Raw genomic sequence first — 15515 nt, 5'->3', positions numbered from 1 at the left:
AATCTGTATTGGATCACCAATATTCACTTTAATTAATATCTTCGATTCCTAATTTAAGTTGATATATGATATTTTTTAATATAATTTTTGCGTAATTGTATATCACCAACTAAAACGAAGGCTAACAGTCATCACCTTATGGAGATAGCTTTGAATAACCCAAAAAATATGCATATATATATATATATATATATATATATAGTAACCCATTGAAGATACCTATGGATAATTCAATATATGTGTGTGCTTATTTATTTTATAAATGCAAATAAATAAAAAAAAACTAATGAGAAATATTTGTTTTTTATGGTTTTGATGATATTTTTTACTTTTAAAGTTTATAATAAAATTTTAAATTATCTTAAGTCGATAATTTTCGAATTAATTATTAATCAATAAGTTTATTTTTGAAATTGCTAAACATTCAAATGATTACTCTCCTTCTCTCTCTCTCTTTTTATTATATTATTATTATCATTATTTTTTGCCATAAGTTCTTTAAGCACTCGGAGTGATTTATTAAAATAATATATTATAAAACAGTGTCAAATAGGTGAGATGAAGAAAGTAAAATGGATGGGATGATAGGTAAAATATACATAAATAAATATATGTAGTATATATATATATATACACCATAGAATAAAATAAAGAATTCGAAATTAATAAAATAAACAATTCGAAAATTAGCCACAAACATGCAACACCCTATGCCCTAATGCATTTCTCTCTAGCAATCAAAGAAAATCACAATAGATGGTCAAATCATCAATGTTTCCTAAACATAGAAGTCAGAATCAATCAAGAATAAAAAAATACCAGTACTTAGAATTTAAATTAAATCTCACAACTAAGAATTGATGAGCTTCAACAAATACAATAAATTCCCAAAATAAAATCTTAGTTACTTTTGTATATACAACTTAACTTTCAACAAATACAAAAAATTAAGTAAAGTTTGAGAGAGTTGGTTGTCTACTCTGCAGTGTCATTACTATCCCAAAAAATCTACAAATAAGACATGTTTGCTTAAGTATATAAAATCAAGAGTAATTTAAAGATAAATGAATCAAACTAAAAGAAATTACATGAACAGTGGAAACCTATATTTATACAAACTTATCAAAAGGAATGAATTCAAAACTTGCTATTCTTTTCTTCTATTCTATACATGAATTTGTTATGCCCACTATCCAGAACCTGTTTGTACTCGTGCGAGCAATGTCATATGAGAGTGTATAAACAAACAAATATAAGTTGTACTAATATAAGCAATTTATAAATAACGAAAGAAATGAACTCAACACATAAACAACTACCATAGTTGCACCTATTAAAAAAAATTCACTTCCAACAATATTCAAACAACAATCTTCTCTCAATAGAACTGTATTTACATATTGATTCAACTTAATTCCCATTCCTAGAACATAGACTGCCAAGTTAGAGATAGAGGTTATCTTGGACTCCATATGCTTAAGAGTGAGAAAAAGAAGAAAAAGTATTGCAACTAAGTAAGGCCATAAAATTTATGTATGAGAGATGAAAAGTAAAACAGTAATATAAAGTTTAGTAAAGAAATAAAATGTTGTAAATTGATAAAAAAATAAAAAATAAAACTCTTGATAGTCACCTGCTGATGAACATGAGACATAGGTAAATTCAAATGTATAAAAACATTGGTGGTTTCCAATACCACAGTACCATTAGCATGCTGAAGACAATCTTTAAGGAGATTCATGATGTCAAAAATCTCATTGCTATCTGACGGTACATATTAGGAAACCAATTCAAGTATGAGACATTGTGCCCATTCATTAAATTCTTTGATACTGCAAACATATTATTTTGTTTCAACTAAGCATAATAGATATTCTATCGCTGAAATTCTCGACACTTACTTATTATACAATGCATGCATAAGAACCATTTAATGGATAGTTTAGCTTAGAGACTCTAAACAACACAATCAATACAATCCTAAAGTTATTGTCCATTTCACGTACTACCAAACTTCTCCTGAATTGTGACTTTCTGTAAAGACAAGTCAACAGCTAAAGTAGGGTCTTCATAAGGTGCAATTAGAAAAATATACAAGAACTTCCCAAAAGTTTTGATTATCCACCACATCATTACCAAGGTCCAAATTATAGAAAACTAGGGCCAAGAAGAACAAGACTATATAGGCACATTCAAGTAGTTTAAGGGAGAAAATAACAAACAATATACAGAGAATTATAGCCATTGACACTTAAAATGATTGCACATAAAAACAAATACAAAAGCACATGTAACTAAAATGACACTAGGAATTAATTCCATTAATTATACATGAAGCATATCTAGATAAAAGTATTTATAAGATCATTTTTTTACCACTCAATCCTTACAAAGATGTGGCCCTAATTACTCAGCATAAATGGTCTAATTCACTTCAAGACTCAAGGAAGACTATATGCTTTAAACTTCAAACTGCCTTCTACTTCTTTTATCTTCAGTTCTTTCCGTTACAATCTCCACCTTTGTAAACATTCAGAGAACCTTTCCCTTTTTGTTTGTAGAGCTGATTTTGAGCTAACCTTTTTTCAGGTAACTCGAATCCAAGAAGGTCCGAGCAACGACCAAGCTTTCTTTGAGGAATTGTCTTGGTCAATATATCAACCACATTATCTGAGGTATGTATTTTTACTATCTCAACTTCCCCTTTCTCAATCTCTTGACTGATAAAATGGCACTTGATGTCAATGTGTTTAGTTTTGGTGTTAAACTATTGATTTTTAAACAAATAGACTGTGCTCTGATTGGCACAATATATTCTTCTCGAGGTTAATGCTCTAAATCTCGTAGGACCCTATAGTTTGTAAACAACCGCATGAACAAACACCCGTGATGTTATAATATGAGCTATTTTCTATACTGTTGTCTATGAAATATAGGATATTTTAGTTGTATTAACGAAAAACCAATAAACTAAGATCCCTGGTTATCGTTGTAACTTAAGCATGCATGTGGAGACATACAAGTGGATCATGCCTTAAGTGATAATTTAAATGGTCTACATTATATGGATAAAGGAGGGAAACCTTATCTTGGTGACACTACGGATACGTCCCACTTTGTAGACGTTACAAATGTGGTAAAGTGCTATAAATGGTTTGATCTTGATCATTCATGTGGAGATATGCAAGCGGGGGTATCCTATACAAAGGAGTTTGTATTATACTGGACACAAAATGTTTAGTCTCGTTATATAATGTCGTTCATGAAAGAGACTTTTATTTCACTAGGATGACCATAGGTAACATGAACTTAATCTTGAGTGAGTTGGGAACTCCTGCCTATGAGGACAGTCTTTTTATTTGTATGGGTGCGAGTGGCCTGACTCAACCCTACCACTTTGAGAATTCATCTAATTGGGAATCTATCTACTCAGAGTCTTTCTGTAAGATAATAGATTGCTCCCTTAAGGGCTAATTCCGAGGTTTAAACAATGTGGCACCATAGACTTTCTTGTGGCTCGAGAGGTGTTCACTTATAGTAGGTCTATGATGTATTGTTCATTAGAGGAATCAGTGGTACTTAAGGAGTTAGATGTAACTATAGGGGAAAAACGGTAAATTAGCCCAGCTGTACTTACGAGCAATCTATGAAGGGTTATCGTACTGTTGATTAGTTATATCCAATAGACAAAAAAAATATATATGTAGTGAGAAGAGTGTAGATATCGGTCTTTAATGGAGTGCCCGACAGTAATGAATGGTGAATTTCGTGATTAAAGAGTTTAGTTAGTTATTCACGTACCATTGGAGCTTCAAGCTACTGGTCAATAAGGTCCCCTTGGTAGCTCAATAGATTTAAGTTGAGAATCAGTTCTGGGGTTAGTTTGAAATCTTCAAATTAACAAGAAGGAATTTGATTATATTTGTTCAAATTAACAAGAGGGAATTTGATTATATAATTAAATTGGTTCAAATTAACAAGAGAGAATCAATTCTTACGTTTTTATTTTCTCCATTAACCGTGCAAGTTGGAGGTTATTTTTCAGTTTTGAATAACTGAAGGATAAAATGAAAAGATTTTTCAGTTTATGAATATCGCTTCATTTAGTGAATTATTAATCATTTACTCATGAGAGACTACACGATAGCCCTCAGAGAGACTAAATGATCGAGCGAGAGCCAAACGATCGTGAAAATGATCTAGCGAGAGACTAAACGATCATGTAAATGATCTAGCGAGAGATTGAACGATTATGTAAACAATCTAGCGAGAGATTAAACGATCGTGTAAACGATTGAGACAAACGTACTAAATAGCCACTTACTGGATTGTGTAGTTCGATCGTTTTCTTCTTCCTTCCCTCTACCAAATGCACATAGAGTCCACACCTTCTGGATTCTCACTCCGAGAATACCAAGGTTGTCGAGTGGTAGTGTTGAGGGGTTTCTATTCGTGGATCAGAAAGTTCGTGATTGCTAGACGATTTGTTGGACGATTGCTCACGAGAGCGAGATATTGTTGGTCGATTGATCACGACAGTGAGAGAATTCTAGAAGAAGAGTTCTTCAAAGGTGTATCTGTCAATTATTTTTGTATTTGATTAAGAAAGCATGTTGTAATTTTCTTGAATATGCATAATTGTTCTGTATGTTTGTGAATGCATTTATTCTTTCACAATGGATTTGGAAAGATCTTGCTTCTGTTCACTGGTTCTCTTATATAAGAGTTCCTTCAATTCTAACTTTTTTTTGTGTAGTGTCGAAATCGTTTAGTAATCCCTTCAGCCACAAACCTTCTTCAACAGCCTCAGACAGTGCTATAAACTCAACTTCTGTTGTGGATAGGGCCACAATAGATTGTAGACTTTCTTTCCAACTCATTAGATTGTTTCCTCGCAGGAAAACATATCTAGATAGTGAGCGTCTCCTATCTAGATCCCCTGCATAATCAACATCCACATAACCATACATTTCATCATTAGAGGGGTCATTCTGTTTGTATAAGATTCGAGCTTCCTTTGATGAACAAAGATACTTTAGTATCTATGTAGCTATTTCCCAATGACGCTTACCAGGATTGGACATGTATCTACTGACTAAACTTGCACCATAGGACGTATCTGGTGTGGCTGAAGTCATTAGATACATCAAACATCCCACATCCTAGGAATAGAGAACAACCTTTATATTGTTAATGTGATCCTCATCTATACTTTTTGGACTATTAGCAGCTAGAGTTTAAAATGAGGTGCAAGGGGAGTGCCAACAGGCTTAGCACCATCCATTTTGAACCTTTGAAGTATTTTTTCACAGTAATGAACTTGACTTACATACAATCTGTCTTGCTTTCTTTCTCTGCTGATTTCAATACCAAGAATCCTTCTAGATTCTCCTAGGTCTTTCATGTCAAACTCTTTCTTTAGAAGACCCTTGACTTGCCCTAAAACTTTTTTAGAACTTCCAGCCAATAACACGTCATCTACATATAGGAGTAGATATATTGGTTCTTTGAAGCTTTCAGAGTTGGTATACACACCTGTCATAGAAGCTTCTCTTAAATCCCATTTTAGAGATCACCTCATTGAATCTATCATACAAACACCTTGGTGACTACTTGAGCCCATAGATTGATTTTTTTGTAGATACACCGGATTTTTTCTCCTTTCTTCACATACCCTTTAGGTTGTTTCATATAGATAGTTTTATTCAACAATCCATGTAAGAATGTTGTCTTCTCATCCAATTGGTCTAACTCCAAATTCTTTTGAACAATTAGGGAGAGAAGTAGCCTAATGGGTGTATGTTTTACAACAGGAGATCAAAAGACCTCTGTATAATCAATCCCTTCTTTTCTTGTGAACCTCTTTTCAACAAGTCTTGCCTTGAATCTAGACTTCTTACCCCTGGAATTTCTTCTTTAAACATGTATATCCACTTACATGAAATGGGTTTGTACCCTTTAGGTAAAGGCACTAATTTCCAAGTATCATTAAGGTTAAGAGACCTCATTTCATCATTCATGGCCTCTATCCATTATCTAGCATCAGAACTGTTAGTTGCTTCATCAAAATTGGTGGGTTCATTATTGTTTAATAAAATGGCAGAACTCAAAGCAACACTAGCAAAGTCAGATTCTAAATACCATGCAAGGGGCACAATGGTTCTCCTTGTCCTGTCCTTTGCTAAGGAATAGTTTTGTAGGTCTATTTGTGTCTCATCTTATTCACTTGATAGAATTTCACTTTTCTCAACGGTTTCTTGACCTCCAACTTCTAGATTCTGAGAAGAAGTAGAAGTTTCCTGATCATTTTGAGACTCTACCTCAAACTTTGTACTACTCATCTTTAACTTAGGTGTAAGTTGTTGCTCGGATATCATGAACATCTCATTTTCCCTGAATACAACATCTCTAATATTGATAATTCTCTTCTCAATAGGATGCCATAGTCTATATCCTTTCCTCAAGGTGTAAAGCCTAGAAACATGCATTTGACAGCCCTAGGTTTCAGCTTACCTTGGCTTTGATGCACATACCCTACAGTCCCAAATATCTTCAAGTGTTCCAACTTGGAAGGCTTTCTTGTCCATCTTTCTTCTAGTGTTTTCAGCTTAATAGACTGATGTGGGCATCCATTTAGAGTGTAGACTGTGTAGGACACTACCTCTACCCAATATTTCTCAGGCAAAAGAGCATTAGACAACTGACATCTTACTCTTTCAAGCACTGTTCTGTTGAGTATTTCAGTAACTCCATTTTGTTGAGGTGTACACCTCATTGTTTTGTGTCTTACAATTCCATTCTCTCTGCAAAACAAGTTAAACTCTTATCCACAAAACTCTAAACCATTGTCAATTCTCGAGTGTTTAATCTATTTAGAGATTTATTTTTCAATCAAGGTTTTACATTCTTTAAATCTCCCAAGCCCTTCATCTTTAGTTTTTAGAAAATAAACCCAACTCTTTCTTGAATAATTATCAAAAAAATAAAGGAAATACCTTGCTCCACTTAGTGAAGGAGAGTGTGTTGGACCCCATAGGTCAGAATGCACATATTCAAGTATCTCCTTGGTAGTATGCTATCCTTTAGGGAAGCCTTGCCTAGTTGCCTTGCCAAGGATGCAATGTTCACAAAACTTCAAGTTGTCTCCAATCCCTTTAGGAAGTATCCTAGTTTGGAAAGAACTTGCAACCCTTTCACACTAATATGAGATAGCCTATTGTGCCATAACTCATCCTCTGTAGGATTTTCATCTGTAGCCATCAAGGCTGACTGTGCCATTTGCACATCTTTAATGACATACAAGCCATTTACTTTAGTAGCCATCAACACCACCTTTGAGTCTTTGATTATCTCAAAGGTGCCTCCAACTACTCTATATTCACAACCAATGGAGTCGAACATCCCCAATAATAGAATATTTCTCTTCAATATAGGAACATGCCTCACATTGCTTATTAGCTTCATTGAACCATCTTGTAACTTCAAGGAAATAGACCTAATGCCAACTGCCCTATAGGTATTATTATTTCCTATGTAAATAATCCCTCCATCCCACTTCTTGTAGGTACAAAACCACCCTTTAGATAGTGTCATATGGGCTGAACAACCAGAATCTATCAACCAATCTTGAGTACCATAGAATTCTACTCACCACACTCTTCAACTTCCTTCCCTTTTCTTTTCTTAGCACACAAGTCCTTTAAAAATTTAGCATACCTAGGTATTTGTTGGATAGTATTAAGCAAAGGTATGTTAATCTGTACCTTTCTGAACATCTCAACAAGCTGTAGGTCGGTATCTTCTACCTTAGGTCTTGCTAGTCTACAAAATGGTGCCTTGGATACATACGACCCTACTTTAGAAGGAGAGTAATCACATACCTCAGGAAAAATAGGAGTCTCTTTTGGCTCACTTACCTTGCTCTCTTGTACTTTCATTACCTTTTCTTGCTTCTTGGGAGGAGATTGAACCAGCGTAGCATATTGAGAAGATGAGTTGATTTCCTTACTGCTTCTTAGAGTAATTGGGCTTACATTTGCATGCTTTGGTTGAGCGAGGAGCTTTCCAGATGATTTAATCTCAAGCTTGCTTACCACAGTTGCAATTTACATGATTTGTGTGCCCAAGATTGAGAAGCCTTATCTAGTTTTTTTGTTGGAAAGATTATTGAAGTTATTTGGTTTTTTATTGAAGTTGTATGTTGTCCTTTTACAAATTATGGAGTTCCTGTTGAAATTTCAAGAAGTGGTCAGCAAAGGATTTAACTACTTCCTCGAGAGACATAGCTAGGAGCTTGAAGAAGATTGATTCCGGTTCTCAAATTGCCCTTGAGATCGCCATTCGAAATTTGGATGATCTTGCCACCCTTGGTTATAAGTTTTTCCTGGGGGTTGTACTTCCTTTGGAAACCTACTATTGCATTTACTTGAGGTTGACCTTTTGGGCAATCTTTGGAGGCATGTCCAACCACATCACATGCTCCATATGTTTTAATATTGGAAAGTCTTCCTTGACCAACTTGAGTAAAAAGGGAATCTAGATTAGATACTTGAGTTCTCAACTCACTAACCTCTTTAGCTTGAGCAACATCATATTCGTGGGTTCATGATAAAAAATTCTATGAATTTTCCACCATGGTTGATATTAGTTCACTAGCTTAAGTGGCCATTTTTTCAGCTAGAGCTCCACTGGCGACCACATCAATGTTACTCCTCTCAGATTGAAACAATCCTGAATAGAAATATTGGATAAGGTATTGGTTAGAAATTTGATGGTGGGGAAAGGAAGCACAAAGTTGCTTATACGTTTTTCAATACTCATATAAGGACTCTCCTACCAATTGATTTATACCATATATTTCTTTTCTAATATTATTAGCCTTAGATGCAGGAAAATAAATTTCTAAGAAATTTTTCTTAAGACCATTGCACGTGGTGATCAATCTTGCCAGCAAGTAGGACAACCAATCCTTGACCACATCCTTCAAGGAGAAGGGAAAAGCACTAAGATTAAGTTGTTCTTGCATTACCCCATGTGGGTGCATACTATCATATACCAAATGGAATTATTTCACTTGCTTACGTGAGGCCTCACCTGGATTACCTCGAAAGGTGGGTAAAATATGAACTAAACTGAGTTTCAATTAAAAAGGTACCATAGTCTACTAATATACTATACATACCGTAGTCTTCTTATATGGGCCCTCACCTAGATTACCTTGCTTCACTCATAGTGTTTGTTTGTATTGGTTCCTCTTCTTTACTCATTTTTCAAATTCTCCTTCTTCTCTTCTCCTTTCATATTCTCCTCTCCTCATGGTCAATATCTACAACAAAATTGCAAAGCACACTTCGAGAGGAGCGGGGCATGCACAAAAGGGAAAAATTAATCAAACTAACTACTTTTTTTTTCTGTTTTTGTTTCTTTTTCTTAAAAAAAGAAACTCAAAGATTCTTAAAGACCAATTGCATAGTTCTCCGGCAACGACACCAATTTGATCGGTGCAAAATAGGTGTCGTTAATTTTATCTTATCCAAGAAAATGTAATTTATAATGCTCTAACAACTACTAAAACTAACATGTAATTAAAGTAGAAGTATGAGGTCGATCCAAAGGGAACCTCTATTATTAATTGGCCAAAAATAACATTTGAATTTAAAAAAATAGTAATTCGGGGTGGGGTTTGTTTGTAAAGAAACTAAAAGCTAACTAAAAGAAGATAAATGCAAATTGTAACACAAAATTACTATTTTTGTTAGAAGAGAGTTGATAGAAAAATATTCTTGGGAATTCTTCTTACTAGCTTTAATCCTATCATTGTTCTTGAACAGTTACTTGAAAACACAATATTACATAATCCAATAAGGGAAGACCCTTAAAGACTCATATAGTTAATTTACATGAATCACATCAATAAGTCCTAATCTAAGTAAAAAACACTTCCATATAACATTTATCATGTTATTTTTATAGATTGCTTTAAAGACATGGGTTATCATGATTATGACATCCAAGAAACACATTAGAGTAAGTTTCAAGAATGATTGAATGAATGGTTTAATTAAGAATTTCAAGAGTTAAATTCGGAAAGAGTCCTAATTGACACGAGAAAACTTAAGTTTGTAAACTATCTCATCATTATGCAATGATGCCAAGCAAGAGTTACATTACAAGAATTTAATGGAATCAAAGCGTCAATTATCCTCCATTAACTTCTATTCAAATTCAGTCCAAGAACATTCAATAATGAAGCAAATTCAAGAAAAGATACAAAAAAGAACTCAAGAATTAAACCTAGAGTTAAGAATTCCCAAGAAAAATAATTACCTAGCCACAGAGATAAGACGTCTTGAAAGTATGATGAATTCCATGAAGCAATTCATTAGGGAATTGTAAAAGTGGCAAGAAATCCCTCATACAATCACAATGTTGGGTAATTTTTTCTCTAATTTTGTCTAAGCTCCCATTCAACTAAAAAATGGATTTTCACCTCGTTTTCTTTTCTTTTTCTTTTTCTTTTTCTTTTTTTTTTTGCTAAAAATGAAATAACTGAATTTATATCTGCAACTGTAGTGTCACGATGCCAAGGCCAGCATTGTAATGCTAAATTGTAAGAAAACCAAGAACTGTTGGACTAGCATCTTGACGCTGACCTGTTACTCGGTTGTGCAAGGCAGGCATGTGAATGATTCCATCAATCTCCGAAGTGTTACGAATTTGAGTGAAGCATTGCAATGCTACTTTGTTTTTGTAGCAAATAGGCGCATTCTGTCTTCAAGCATCGAGCTAGGTCAGGCTCAGTGTTGTGAGGAGCGTTGCGACACTGCAAGCATTGCTGAAGTGTGTTGAATTGTTCCTCTTGAGGGGCAAAATGATAATTTTCCTTGGATCTTCTTCTCAAGTGATTCTTTGGTGTTGTTTGGCTCGAATTAGCTCCAAATCCTTCAAAATAACTCCTTTTGAGTTGAGATTGGAATTTATCTATCAAAATAGACATTTTAAGCAAATAGTTGAAGAATAATTGAGGAAATTAACACTAATAAGATAGTCCTTTACAAGACTTATCATCAAGAACTAACCTAAACGATTTATATTATATGATAAATTTAGGTGCTATATCCTAGTAACTATTACAAATGGTTTGATCCAAACAGTTCATGTAGAGACATGTGAGTGGTATCCTATACAAAGAATTTATATAAGACTAGACTGCAACATATTCAATCACTGTTAATTTATGAGATTAATATTTCATAGAATGATCATGTGGAACTGGATTTTAATCTTGACTGATTTATGAACTCCTGTCTATGAGGCAGTCCTTTCATTTGCATGAATGAGTGTGGCTTGAGTTGCTGACTCAATAGGCCTATCATTTTGGGGACTTAAATAAATAGGGAGTTGGGAACATAACTTTACAAAATGAAACTCACTCTTTCCCGCATAGGCTAAGCAGATGAGTAGTTCCATTAATGTTTATTTCGACTCTTGAACAAGAGACCTCATCCTCTCAACAGCTCGAGAAGGACTTAGATTATGGTTGGATCATGAACAAATTGTTTATCAGAGGAATTTGTGGTACATAAGGAAGAGATGTAATTACAAGGGTAAAATGGAAATTTGACCTGGCTGTAATTATGGATGACTCGTGAAGAATTGACTTGATTATACTGATTATATCCATAGATACAATTTGTCCTATAGTGGATTACAGTCAACTATGGGTCTATAGTGGTTTGCCTTGTACTTAATGAATGAAGATTAATTTCATTAAAGAGTTTAATTAATTAAATCTTAAATCATTGAAGTCTATAATCTATAAGTTCATAAGGTCTCCTAGCTAGCTCGCCATGGACCTACAAGGATCAAATATATTGAAAGAAGATTTAGAAATGTTCAAATTTTTAGGAAATATATTAATAGTATTAGATATAATTACATACATATTTTTATTAAGTTTATTTGAATGAGATTAAGTATTTAACTTTATAATATGGAAAATTAATTTATCTTATTCAAATAATTAATTATTCATTTCGACCAGATCCATATTAATAAATAAATTATTTAATTTGAATAAGATTTGAATTAAATAAGATAATAGGAGAATTAATTGATCTTAATATGATTCAAATAATTAATTAATTAATTTAAATGAGATTCATATTAAAAAGAATCTGTATTAGATAAATATTTAAATATGAATTAAATATGTTAAACCTTTTACTATGAGATATTAAATAGGAAGATATGTTTAATAAGATATTATTGAATATATAATTGAAAATATCCATTGAGGAATTCTCCTAATATGACTAGAAGTGACTATATAGTAATTTATAAATACGATCCTAGGGAGCCCTCATGGAACACACTCTCTACACTCTACGAAATAATCTCTACAATTATGATGCAAAGATTTCTCTCCCAAGAGAATTCTCCCCATTTTTAGAGAAGGGTTCTCTAAAAATATTTCTTCTCTATTCTCTCTCATATTTCAAGAGTGGTTCCTACAAACCGGATCCTTGCAAGAGTCATAGCAAGGAAGATACCGTAGAAAAGGAATACTTCAAGAAGAAGATTACTAGTTCGAGGAGAAGATTTTGCTGCAATTGTGGACAAACAAACGTTGTTGCTTAACCTCTTTTTAATTATTTGTATTTTTAATTCATTCAAGAAATCAAAGAATGCGATCACACGCTTTCGTTAGGACTCAATTCCTTTAGAAAGTCGACGCCCTTTTTATATTTGGCATGTTTCCTTTCGTTGTTTGGAGATTTAGCCTTGTCCTGACTTTATTGGAAAAATTGGTCAATTTTCACTCTTTTTCTCTCAAAATCTCGTCCTTATGATCAAATTCTGAAAATCACATCTAAAATCAAACATAAATAACCCTAAATATAAGGAAAATTATAAAACATTTTGTTTACTTCTCAGAATCGCCAGTCGTGGATTTTCATAATAAGGGAGAGAGTTTTTCTTGTGAGGTTCAGAAAGAGAAGATGACTCCTTGTCTTGAGCGGTCTGTAGCTAATGGCTAATTTCCCCTCTTTTCTGTCTCTCTTTCTTTTTTCTTAAGAAAAATCCCTCATTATTCATAGAATTTTTCTCCTTTGCTATGATCTAAATTTGTTCTCGAAATGCAATTCGCCCATGGATTCTACCATTAATACTTCTTCTTTCGAATGTGAGAACTAAGTCATTGTAGCCTTGATTTTCTTTATTGTGCACATATTCTCGATTTTGTATTAATAGATCACTCTCATTTCCCATAGATTAAGCAACTATTGATGTCAAAATTATTGGGGTTTGTGCCGTCTCGTGTTCTGTAGTTTGTAAACAACTTTGTAAGAACACTTGTGATGTATAATATTTATTTTACTTCTTGACTTTGCATATTTAGATGTTTTTTATTTTACCACAAACCAATAAACTTAATATCCCTAGTCATCTTTATTTAATTTAAGCATGTATGTAGTGACATACAAGTGGATCATGGCTTAAATGATAACCAAAATAGTCTGTAGTGTATGAATATAGGAGGGAAACCTTATCCTGGTAATACTACAGACGTGGCCCGCTTTGTGGAATTGTTACAAATGTTGTAACTTGTCACAAATGGTTTGATCTTGATTTTTCGTGTAGTGGACATGCGAGCGGGGGCGTCCTATACAAAGAGTTTGTATAAGACTTGATCTCGAAGTGTTAATGTCTTGTCATATAACTCCATTCATGATTGAGACTTCACTTCACTAAGATGACCAAAGGTAACATGATCTCAATCCTAAGTGAGCTAAGAACTCCTGCCATTGAGGACAGTTCTTTGATTTGCATGGGTGCGAGTGGCCAGAGCACTAACTCAAACCTACTACTTTGGAGATTTGTTTGATTTGGGAGCTGAAATTCAGCTTCACAAGATAAAGTTCACTCCTTCCCCAAAACATGGGTAAGTAGATAGATTTCTTTTTTAAGGGCTGATCCCGGGGCTTGAACGATGTGGCACCACACATCTTCTCATGGTCAGAGGTGTTCACACATAGTAGGACTATGTTGTATTGTTTAGTAGAGGTATCAGCGGTACTTGAGAAGGAAGATGTAATTATAGGGGGCAAAACGGTAAACTGGCCTGCTGTAATTACGAGCATCTGTGATGGATCATCGTACTAATGATTGGTTATATCTGACGAAGAAGGAAAGGCAATGAATAGAAGGACTATTCCCAGTTAATAGGAAAGAGTATAGATTTTATTGAATCAGGCATAAATAACATATGCTTTTGATACTCTGGCAAGAGGTTTTTCACTATCATTTCCAGTTGCCCCCAGGGGTCTGGTTGTCATTTGGGATGCCCTTTTCCTCCATCTATCTGGTAATGTACTCAGAGAAACGTTCCTTAATTCTTCTCGATTGGTAATGGAGATTCCCTTGTTACTAATTGTGGATTAGTGAGCATCTCTCTTCAATCCTCTTGATCTTTCTACTACTACGCCCTGTCTTATCTTATTTTGGGACTGTGGATTTCTTAACTTTCTTTCTGGGGACCTTCTCTTTTTAGGGATTGTTTGGTATATGAAGATATTTATTGGAAATATATCTATGGCAACAAGAGTTCAACTGTCGGTCTTTAGTGGTATGTCTGAAAGTTAACGGACGGTGGATATCGTGAATAATTAGTTTAGTCAGCTATTCATGTGTCGTTGGGGCTTCGAGCCTTAGGTTCATAAGGTACCCTTGATAGTTTGGATACATGTTGAGAGTTAGTTTTTGGTTCAGTTTAAAGTGTTCAAATTGACAAGAGGGAGTTCGATTATATATGATATAATTGAACTAGTTAATTATATATGATATAATTAACTTTATGTATGAGATACATTAATTTGGAGGAAATTAGATATAAATATGGTTTATATCTAGTGGAGAAAAATACTATAATTAATATATGATATTAATTTATATGTTATGAATATGATGAGATCACATTCATTGGACAGTTAAAAGGGAAATGGAATGGCGTCTCTTCTCTTTTAATAACAGATGAGTGAGTTGAAAGATCACTTTGAGATTCATAAATAGCTCACGATGTGTTAAGTATGAGATGCGCGGACATTGTGTTAAATAGTGTGTCATCGCTTAGAAAATTAGTGCCTATATGATAATGTTTGCACGATCACTTACCTATACGATATTGCTAAGTGATCGCTTACTGATTACACACTCATGCGCTATTTACTGAATGATCGTTTACCTTTTCCTAAGCGATCATTTAGCTGTCGATATTTACTAAACGATTGTATAGACGTTCGCTTAGTTTTTCCTACACGATTATTTAGATAATCGCTTACCCTTTTCCTACACGATCATTTCACGATCGCTTACCTTTTATTATACGATCGTATACTTCACCTCATCTCCCAGTTGCTTGATCGTTGTGTATGATCTCTCTTCCTCCTCCCCTCTACCAAATCCAAACAAAGCCCAAACTTTGGATTCTAACTCCAAGAATACTGAGGGCTCTG

The sequence above is a fragment of the Benincasa hispida genome, chromosome 7 (assembly GCF_027475165.1).
Source record: "Benincasa hispida cultivar pf3 chromosome 7, pf3_genome.v1.1, whole genome shotgun sequence".
Taxonomy (NCBI): Eukaryota; Viridiplantae; Streptophyta; class Magnoliopsida; order Cucurbitales; family Cucurbitaceae; genus Benincasa; species Benincasa hispida.
This window is presented reverse-complemented; position numbering follows the sequence as displayed.